Below are 10897 nucleotides of genomic sequence, written 5' to 3'. Positions count from 1 at the left end.
CTTAGAGGTTATCTGGTGACATCCTTGGGGATTATCTGGCAACATCCTTGGGGATTATCTGGAGACATCCTTGGAGATTATCTGGTGACATCTTGCTTTTTCTTGTCACAAGATGGGTGCTTTGTTTGGTTTTTCATTCTTAGATCGTTATCACTTGTTTTCCACCCTCCAGGGAGGAACATCGGTTAATCTTAAACCTTTTTGTAGAGACTGGAACCGGAGGGAACTATCATGAGGCAATGTGGCGGTTAGCAATGGGGAGTAAATAATAGTGAGCCGGGTCTGTGCAGCCTCTTCCAATCCCCTCTTTTACTAGAAGTTTCTCAAGCTTGGGAAACAGGGCGTTGCTTCTTTTCTGGCTACTTCCTGCTGGTTAGGGGCGTCGGCTAGGGTGAGAAACCTCCTGATATCGACTAGGGGCCATAGGCGGGGGGTGAGGGAGTTAGAGTGGAAATTGGCTGCATCTTGGTGAATTAGATGACAATCGTCTTCAGAACTTGAAAAAGGGGCGTCCCGATTTACCAGGGTAAAAATTTTTCTAGCCTTAGGAGTATTTGTAGTTCCTTTTGTTAACAGTCCCATAAAACAGGGAACACACACAAAAAAACTAGAATAACAACTATTCTTAAGGTTCCTCTTTCAGGCTCTTTTATGGCCCACTTAACTGGACCTACTGGAGTTAGGGTTGAGACTACACATGGGAGGGTCAGAGTGTCCCCAGCTTGCAGGGTCAATGTCCCCTTTGCCTGTAGGATCACCGGCACTTTTTCTGTCCAGGTCTCCTGGAAAAACAGAAAGATAGAGGGAAATAAGGTCAAAATCATTGTACTGTAAGCTTCTTGAACTTGTACTTCAGGCCTTGAATTGGAGTACAAGAGTATGGTGGCTCTTTGTTTTCTACTTCTTTCTCTTCTTCTGGTGGGGCTGCTTTTACTCTCAAATGATGCACCCATGCAGCTACTCTTGCTAATTTCAGAGAGTGGGTGGTCAGGAGAACTTCAAAAGGTCCCTCCCACTGAGAGGCCAGTTGATCTCCTGGGGGCTGATTCTTCCAGGCCTTCAACAGGACCCGATCTCCGATCTCTGGGTTGGAACCTGTGGAGGGAAGTGTCAGAAGGAAAAGACAAATGACAAGAAGTATACTGATTAACAGTGTTTATGACAGCTCTCAGAGAACGGACCCGGTCTCTTTTCTCTACCTCGATCATCACCGAGGTGGGGAAAGTCGACTTTTTCAGGAATGGTCTCCCATATGTTAATCTGTAAGGGCTCGATCTGAGCCCACTTCGAGGGGCTACCCAGATTCTGAGCAGGGCAATGGGGAGAACTTGTATCTAAGTGGAGCTCGTCTCCTGGCAAAGTTTCACCACAGCCTTTTTCAGAGTATGGTTCATCTTTTTGGTCTCTACAGTCGATTGTGGTCTCTAGGCTGAGTGTACTTTCCAGTTTATATCTAAAACCTTATTGACTTCTTGGGTAACTGTTGCCGTAAAAGCTCCCCTGTTGTCACTCTGTAAGATCAAAACAGGGTATGATTTCTTTGAGTAACATCTTGGTCACTTCTTGGGCTCGTTCGGTTCGACAAAGGAAAGCCTCTACCCACCCTGAGTAGGTGTCTGCAAAAATCAGCAGATATTTAAAATTTCCAGGTGTCCGGGGCATTATACCATTGCCACCTGCAAGGGGTTCATTGATTGCCTTCAGGAGTTCTAGGATTTCTGGTACCTGTTTTATTTCTCTGTTGGCAGATTCAGAAGTCCCCTTTTTTCCTACAAGGCACCATGTGAGTGAAGGACCAGATGGGCAGATTTATTATCAGTGCACACAGTTATGCGTCTTCTTATTCCTAGTTGCAGGGCCCGCCCGAGGACTATGAGTTCAGCCTTTTGAGCTGAAGTGCCGGCAGGAAGTGGCGCTGCCTCTAAGACCTCAGTTCGTGTTACCACTGCATATCCTGCCTTGCGACGTCCTTCATATAGAAAGCTACTGCCATCCGTATACAATTCTATTTCTGGGTCAATCGGGGGGACATCTGAGAGGTCTGGTCTGCTAGAATAAACTTCTTCGATTATTTCCAAGCAATCATGTATAGGAGCATCTTCCGAGATGGGCAGTAGGGTGGCAGGGTTAAGGGAAGAGACGGCCTTTAAAGTTACGTTTGGGTTAGCTAGCAAAATTGTCTGATATCTTCCCATCCGTCCGGCCGTGAGCCAAAACCCCCCCTTTTGTTCTAAGAGGAGTAGAACAGTATGTGGTGTATTGACTGTTACCTTTCGTCCAAGGGTGAATTTCTTGGCTTCCTGTAACGTCACATGTTGGAGCCACGGCTGGAAGACAAGGGGGCCATCCCCAGGCCGTGTTGTCTCGCTGTTTTGAAAAGCAGGCCACCGGTCACCTGGCGGATCCCAGGGTTTGAGTTAGTACCCCCACAGCAATTCCCTGTCTTAATATCAGTCCATTCAATGGCAAATAGAGGCTGAGACTCGGGGTGTAGAGGAACACAAAAGAAGGCATCTTTCAAGTCTAGTACTGAAAACCAAGCACATTGACTGGGTATGGTAACCAAGAGACTATATGGGTTTAGCACAACCGGATGACTGTCCTCTACTATTTGGCTGATTTTTCTTAGGTCTCGAACAGACCGATATTCTCTTGTCCCCGGTTTCAACACCGGTACGATAGGGGTGTTGTATGGAAACTGGCAAAATTTTAAAAGTCCAGTTTTTATGTATCAATGCACCAATGGTGTGATCCCTTCTAAAGCTTCTTTGCAGAGGGGATATTGTCTCTGGTTTATAACAGGTGCTCTAGGTTTTAAAGTAATTTTAACTGGTGCGGCTGACTGGGCTCATCCAGGCCTTTCTTATGCCCAGACCTCTGGATTCACCTTTTGTTGAATTTGGAAAGGAATGCCACTACCTGTCACTATTTCTTCTTGCAATAGTGTCATCTGCAAGGCACATGCATTTTCAGGTGGGATCTGTAGAAAATGGAAAGGAACAACTCCGCCATCCTATTTGGGTTACTCCGATAAGGAGGATTGTGATTCTTTTAATTATACAAGTCGGAGGTAGAGAAAGGAGTGTGTACTAACATTGTTCCTCCTTCGGCTGGAATTTTTCTCAGAGGAAATCGCCCTGCCCGAGCCCCGGCAGTACCCTCACCGAAAATCTTCAGAAACAACATATCTGATCAGTGTCTAATCTATAAAATATAAGAAAACGTCAACAACTCAAAAAGAAAAAGACAAACAACCCAATTAAAAAATATGCACGGACGTGAACAGACACTTCACCAAAGAAGTCTTTTGAGCAGTCAACAAACACATGAAAAGATGCTCATAAGCATTAGCCATTAGAGAGATGCAAATCAAAACTACAATGAGTTACCATCTCACCCCAGCCAAAATGGCACATATTAAAAAAACAGATATCAATAAATCTTGGTGAGGATATGAGAAGATTGAAACCCTTATCCTTCGCTGGTGGGACTGTAAAATGGTACAACCAGTATGGATAACAATATGGCACTTCCTCCAAAAAATAGAAATATGTTCCAGCAATCCCACTCCTAGGTATATACCCTAGCGATCTGATAAAAGAGACATGTACAGACCTATGTTCATTGCAGCATCATTCATGTATTTTGGAGCCTTGCTGTTGGGTGCATAAATATTTATTATAATTATGTCTTCCTGGTGTATTGATGCTTTAATCATTATATTGTGTCCTTCTTGTCCTTTGTGGTGGATTTTACTTTAAAGTCTGTTTTGTCAGAGATTAATATTTCCTTTCCTGCTCTTTTCTGAGTGTTGTTTGCTTGATATATTTTTTCCCATCCTTTGAGTTTTTGTTTGTTTGTGTCTTTAAGTCTAAGGTGTGTCTCTAGCAGGCAGCATATAGAGGGATCGTGTTTTTTGATCCATTCTGCCACTCTCTGTCTCTTTATTGGTGCATTTAGTCCGTTTACATTCAGCGTAATTATTGATAGGTAAGAGTTTAGTGCTGTCATTTTTATGTCTTTTTGTGTGTGTTGTTGACAGTTTCTTTGTTCCACTTAATTTTCTGTGCTGAGTCGTTTTTCTTTATGTATTTTCTTTTCATCTTTTTCATTGTTGTTGATTTTGTATTTGCTGAGTCTTTATTTTGTCTTATTTTTTATTTTGACATGTAGGATTGTTAGTTTCCCTTGTGGTTACCTTAATATTTACCCCTATTTTTCTAGGTTTAAACCACTCTTTTATTTCTTTATATCACCTTGACTTCCTCCCCATATGAAAAATCTATGTCTACATTTTTTAGTCCTTCTTTTTCATTTTAATGTTGTCATCTTTTACATATTGACATCTCTGTTTCCCTCCTTTCAGTGTTTTAGCTTTGGTTTATTTTTTTCACTTCCCTATCTGGTTGATATCTGGTTGCTCTATCCTGTGTTCTAGTCTTGGGTTGTTATCTGATGTCATTGATTTTCTAACTGGAGGACTCCCTTTAGTATTTCTTGTAATTTTGGTTTGGTTTTTGCAAATTCCCTAAACTTCTTGTTTATTTGGAAATGCCCTAATTTCACCATCACATTTTGAGAGACAGTTTAGTTAGGTATATAATTCTTGACTGGCAATTTTTTTCCTCCAAGGCTTTATATATGCCATCCCATTGCCTTCTGGACTACATGATTTCTGTTGAGTAGTCTGAGCTTAGTCTTATTGACCCTTCTTTGTAGATGATTTTTTGTTTATCCCTAGCCACTCTTAAAATTGCCTCTTTATCTTTGGTTTTGGCAAGTTGTTTATAAGATCTACCTTATGTGGGGTTCGATGAGCATCTTAGATTGATATCTTCTCATCTTTCATGATATCAGGGAAGTTTTCTGCCAACAAATCTTCAACAATTCTCCCCGTATTTTCTGTTGTCTCCCACTGTTCTGGTACTCCAATCAGTCGTAGGTTATTCCTCTTGATAGAGTCCCACATAATTCTTAGGGTTTCTTCATTTTTTAAAATCCTTTTATCTGATTTTTCCTCAGATAAGTTGGTGTCAAGTGCTTTATCCAATCTCACTAATTCTGGCTTCCATTGCCTCAATTCTGCTCCTCCGACTTTCTATTGAGTTGTCTAATTCTGACATTTTATTGTTAATCTTCTGGATTTCTGATTGCTGTCTTTCTACGGATTGTTGCAGCCTGTTAAATTTGTCATTATGTTCTTCTCTAATCTTCTGAAGTTCTTCTATTACTTGGTCTGCGTTTTGCCTTGATCTCCTCCCTGATATCTTGAAGGGTTCTGTATCTTTTGTATTCTGCCACCAGTAATTCCAAGGAATTCTCTTCTTCTGGAAAATTTCTTGATTATTTTGGGAGCTTGCTGAAACTATCATGGTCTGCCTCCTTATGTGATTTCATACTGACTATTGTCTCCAAGCCATCAATAAGTTATTATATTTATTTATTTTATGTTTGCTTACTGTGTCCTAGCTTCTTGTTTTGTTTTCATATGCCCAAATAGGCTGCTCATGTGAGCTAGTTTGATTATTGGAGTCCTTGAAGTTCTAATGTCCTGTTACAAGGTGGTTAGAGCTGTTACTAGGTATGTGAGCCCAAGTGTCTGTTTACTTTTCTTGTATGAATTCAGCTCAGGTGTCCAGGTAGTCAGTCACCAAGTGTGTGGTGCAGGCTTTCACCTACAGTCCTAGACAGGCATGAGTGATTGGTGTAGGCACAGGTATCTGGCTGCAGTAGGGGGTCATGCACTGAGCAAGGCAGGGGGCTGACGGCTACCCCTGAGTGTCTGAGGGACAAGTGTGTCCCTGTTCCCTAGAGTGTGAGGTGGGTGGGTTTTGCAGCCAGACTATGAGCACCCAATGCTGTTGGCTGTAAGGACTGGGGGGCACCACTTATTCTTGAACCCATGTCGTGGGTGGCTAGGTGGCATGGGTGGAGCCACCAGTCCTCAGACACCTGATGTGGGTTGGGGAGGACCCTGCTTAATGGGCAGAGCAGTGTCAAATGTCACAAACCTACCACTTCACTATATAGCTGAAACAGTTAAAGTTAGACTTCAGGTATATACCCTGTTGTACTGCAGTAATGAGGGCCTATGCTATTGAAATGGGCCCACACAGGTCTATGCAGGGGTGAAAGGCATTCAAAGTCCATGGACCCCTTGTACCTGTGCCTAGGCAAAGGAGCTGTGCCTACCCTGAGTTCCTGGCTTAGGGGAGTTGGCAGATTATTTTTTCCCTGTTTGTTAATTTGTTCCCTATCCAAGAATGACTCAGGGCGCATGACGGGACCTACTGCTGGCCCAGGGGACTCAGCAACTACTGAAGCTGGCCCAGGATCTGGTATAGAGCAGGGAGCAGGTAGGTAAATGAGAGAGAGGTTTTTCCCAAAAGGGATGTTTTTAGATCTGAGTGGTAGGCCAGATGCAAGTACTTACCTTTTGCTGAATGAGTGCTGCTTTTCACTGGCTCTGGATGCCCAAGTGGACTCTCTGCCACTGGGTCTCTCCTGATGTGGAAAATACCTCCCAAGTGCCACTGCTTGCCTCACACCACTCACGTGAGCTGATCTAGCCTGAAGGGCACCAGCTCCCACTGGGTCAGGTCTGGCAACTCCTCGCTGCTTCTGAACTGTCTCTCCCTCCCCCTGCCACTCAGGCTGATTCCTCACCTTTGCCTTTGGTGTTCAGGCTCCTAGATTGTCATGTATAATCGATTCACTTGTTTTTTCGGGTTTTTGTTGTATGTAAGAGGGACCACAAGAAGTGTCTGACTACTCTGCCATCTCGGCCCTACCAGCCCAGGATCATTCAAAACAGCAAAAAAAAAAAAAAATGCCCATGTCCAGATGAATGGAGAAGCAAAATGTGGTTCATACATACTGTGGAATACCAGGCAACTGTCTTAGTTATCTAGTGCTGCTATAACAGAAATATCACAAATGGATGGCTTTAAGTTTATTCTCTCACAGTCCAGTAGGCTACAAGTCCAAATTCAGGGCGTCAGCTCCAAGGGAAAGCTTTCTCTTTGGCTCTGGAGGAAGGTCCGTGTCATCAATCTTCCCTTGGTCTGGGAGCTTCTCTGCGCAGGAACCACAGTTCCAAAGGACGCACTTGGCTCCCAGCACTGCTTTCTTGGTGGTATGAGGTTCCCATGTGTCTCTGCTCACGTCTCTCTTTTATATCTCAAAAGAGATTGGCTTAAGACATTACCCAATCTTGTATACCTCATCAGTATTACTGCCGCTAATCCATCTTATTACATCATAGTGATAGAGTTTACAACACATAAGGAAATCACATCAGATAACACAGTCATACAACACTGGGAATCATGACCCAGCCAAGCTGACAGGTATTTTTGGGGGACACAACTCAATCCATGACAGCTAACAAGGCAGGGTCCCTGGGAGTGGGCAGTGAAAGTTCATGTTTGGCCAAGAATAATAGAATCTTAGGTCTGGACGGGGAAATCAAAGAGAATCTAGTGTGACGCCACAGACAGGCTTTGAAAAATACACAGCAGTACTAAGGGGAGTGGATAGGCTGAAAAGTCCTGCTGCTGGAAATTACCTCAAAATGCTAGATATACTAGAACATCTTTTAAAAGACATAGCTGAGTTTATAACAAAATAAGAGCATCTTTTAAGGCTGAAAATTATGAAGGGGCTAAAAACCAAGGTAGTCTGGGTTAGGGGCAGGGGAAGGCAACTGCCCTGGGAGCACATGTCCTTCTCTATGACCTAGAGCTTTAGGGCTTGTGTTATGGGGGGCTGTTGTACTGAGACCCCACACAGTGCCAGAACCTGAGGGACCTGCTCACTGGCAAAGGCAGATGACAAAGTTAGTCTTGGCCTAGCATTTTGGCGAAAACAAAAAAACAAATCACTCCTGATACTACTTAAACAGTCCGGGAAACCCCAAGACAACCAGTTAACTTTCTGTGATCTCAGGTTGGCAGCACTCTTAAGGCACTTTTTGGAAGCTGATATAAATCCTCTTTAGAGGGACCCCCCCACCAGCCCCTGCTTGTAACCGGGCCTCTCAGTATTCTCATCTATAAAATCCAGATGCTTACATATAACCTCACAAGCAAGTCACAAACTACAGGAGAAAACAATCCACCACGGCCAAGAGTCAACAGTAAAAGCAAAAGGCAGAAATAAACCTCACTATGACTCTAGATATTGGAGTTTAAATATTTTCAGGATACATATTGTGTATTCTATATTTTGTTTATAAAATTAAAGATAGAGTTTAAAACATGAGCAAGGAACAAGAGACTGCCGAAAAGACCTGAAAATTTTGAAAAGGAACAAAATAAGACTTCTAGCAATAAAAATAATAGTAACTGAACATAAAAATAGCTGAAGAGGGAATTAGTGAACTAAAAGATACATCGGGAGAGGTAACCTAGAATGTAGCACACAGACAGAAAAGATAAAATTATGAAAGAGAAGTTAAGATACAGGAGCATATAATGAGGTCCAACATATATGGAATTAAAGTTCCAGAAGTAGACGAGAGGGTGGGAAGAGATAATATTGAATACACGAGGCTGAGAATTTTTTTAATTGATGAAAGACAGGAATCCTCAAATTAAGGAAAAACAATTCTCAAGCAGGATATATATATATATAAAAAAGGATAAATCCAAACCTAGACACATTGTAGTAAAACTACAGAATACCAAAGACAAAGAGAAGCTTTTAGGAGAAAAAAACTATATAACAGAACAAAGGTAAACTATTAAACTGTGGACTTCTTAAAAGAACCATATGAATTTAGATAACAGTGGAATTAATATCTTTAAAATGCTGCAAGGGGAAAAAAAGTGCTGGAAGAAGACAATTGTTAACCTGGAATCATATACCTAGCAAAATCTCTTAAGAATGAGGGCAAAATAAGGATAGATATTTTCAGAGGAACAACTAATCTTACTACTAACAGATCCTCCCTGGAGAACTCCTAAAGGATGTTCTTCAGATATAGAGAAATATGACCTTGGAAGCAAGGTCTGAAGTCTGGTAGCTTTTACCAAAACTCATGTGTGTGACAGCAAAAATAACCAAAAAATACATATGCTGTATATATGTATGTATGTAAGCATATATGTGTATTAAAAAAAAAAAAAAAACTATTGCCATCGAGTCGATTCAGACTCATAGCGACCTTATAGGTCAGTGTAGAACTACCCCATAAGGTTTCCAAGGATTCAAACGGCTAACCTTCTGGTTAGCAGCCAAGGTCTTAACCACTGCACCACCAGAGCTCCATGTATGTGTATAGGTATGTATATATAAGTGCATGTATAGATATCTTAGTTATCTAGTGCTGCTATAACAGGAATACCACAAGTGGATGGCTTTAACAAAGAGAAATTTATTCTCTCACAGCCTAGGAGGCTAGAAGTCCAAATTCAGGATGCCAGCTCCAGAAGGAGTTTTTCTCTCTCTGTAGGTTCTGGGGAAAGTCCTTGTCATCAATCTTCCCCTGGAAATAGGAGATTCTCAGCACAGGGACCCTGGGTTCAAAGGACGTGCTCTGCTCCCGGCTCTTTACTCTTGGTTGCAGGAGGTCCCTCTATGTCTATGCTTGCTTCTTTCTTTTATATCTCCAAAGAGATTGACTCAAGATATGACCTAATCTTGTAGATTATGTACTGCCTCATTAACATAACTGCCTCTAATCCTGCCTCATTAACATCATAGAGGTAGAATTTATAACACATGGGAAAATTAGATCATATTACAAAATGGGAGACAACCACACAAACTGGAAATCATGACCTAGCCAAGTTGACACACATTTTAGGGGACACAACTCAATCCATAACAATTGTTGTTGGTTTTAGGTGCTGTCGAGTTGGTTCCAACTCATAGCAACCCTACGTACAACAGAATGAAACACTGCCTAGTCCTGTGCCATCCTCATGATTGTTGTTATACTTGAGTCCATTGTTGCAGCCACTGTGTTAATTTATCTTGTTGAGGGTTGTCTTAGTCATCTAGTGCTGCCATAACAGAAATACCACAAGTGGATGGTTTTAACGAAGAGAAGTTTATTTCTTCGCGGTAAGGTAGGCTGAAAGTCCAAATTCAGGCCGTCAGCTCCAGGGGAAGGCTGTTTCTCTCTGTCGGCCTTCTCATCAATGTTCCTCTGGACTAGGAGCTTCTTGGTGCAGGGACCCTGGTCCAAAGGATGCGCTCTGCTCCTGGCACTGCTTTCTTGATGGTATAGAGGTTCCCAGCTCTCTGCTTGCTTCCCTTTCCTTTTATCTCTTGAGAGATAAAAGGTGGTGCAGGCCACACCCCAGGGAAACTCCCTTTACATTGGATGTGACCTGGGTAAAGGTGGTGTTACAATCCCACCCTAATCCTCTTTAACATAAAATTACTATCACTAAATGGAGGCCAACCACACAATTCTGGGAATCATGGCCCAGCCAAATTGATACACACATTTTTGGGGGGACATAACTCAAACCATGACAAAGGTCTTCCTCTTTTTCACTGACCCTCTACTTTACCAAGCATCATGTCCTTCTCCAGGGACTGGCCCCTCTTAATAACATGTCCAAAGTATGTGAGATGAAGTCTCACTATCCTTGCTTCTAATGAGCATTCTGTCTGTACTTCTTCCAAGACAGATTTGGTGGTTCTTCTGGCAGTTTATGTTATATTCAATATTCTTCACCAACACCGTAACTCAAAGGCATCAGTTCTTCTATCTTCCTTATTCTTTGGCCAGCTTTTGCATGCATATAAGGTGATCAAAAACACCATTGCTTGGGTCAGGCACACCTTAGTCCTTAAAAATCTTTGCTTTTTAACAGTTTAAAAAGATCTTTTGTAGCAGATTCGCCCAATGCAATGTGTCTTTTGATTTTTTGACTGCTGTTTC

General features: G+C 42.2%; 1 pseudogene; it reads right to left on the bottom strand.

Moving 5' to 3' along the window:
* LOC101345150 (glutathione S-transferase theta-2-like) overlaps positions 1-10897 on the bottom strand; it is a 62082-nt pseudogene that overhangs the window by 44074 nt on the left and 7111 nt on the right.

Source organism: Trichechus manatus, unplaced genomic scaffold (assembly GCF_000243295.1).
Source record: "Trichechus manatus latirostris isolate Lorelei unplaced genomic scaffold, TriManLat1.0 scaffold00157, whole genome shotgun sequence".
Lineage (NCBI taxonomy): Eukaryota > Metazoa > Chordata > Mammalia > Sirenia > Trichechidae > Trichechus > Trichechus manatus.
This window is presented reverse-complemented; position numbering and strand designations above follow the sequence as displayed.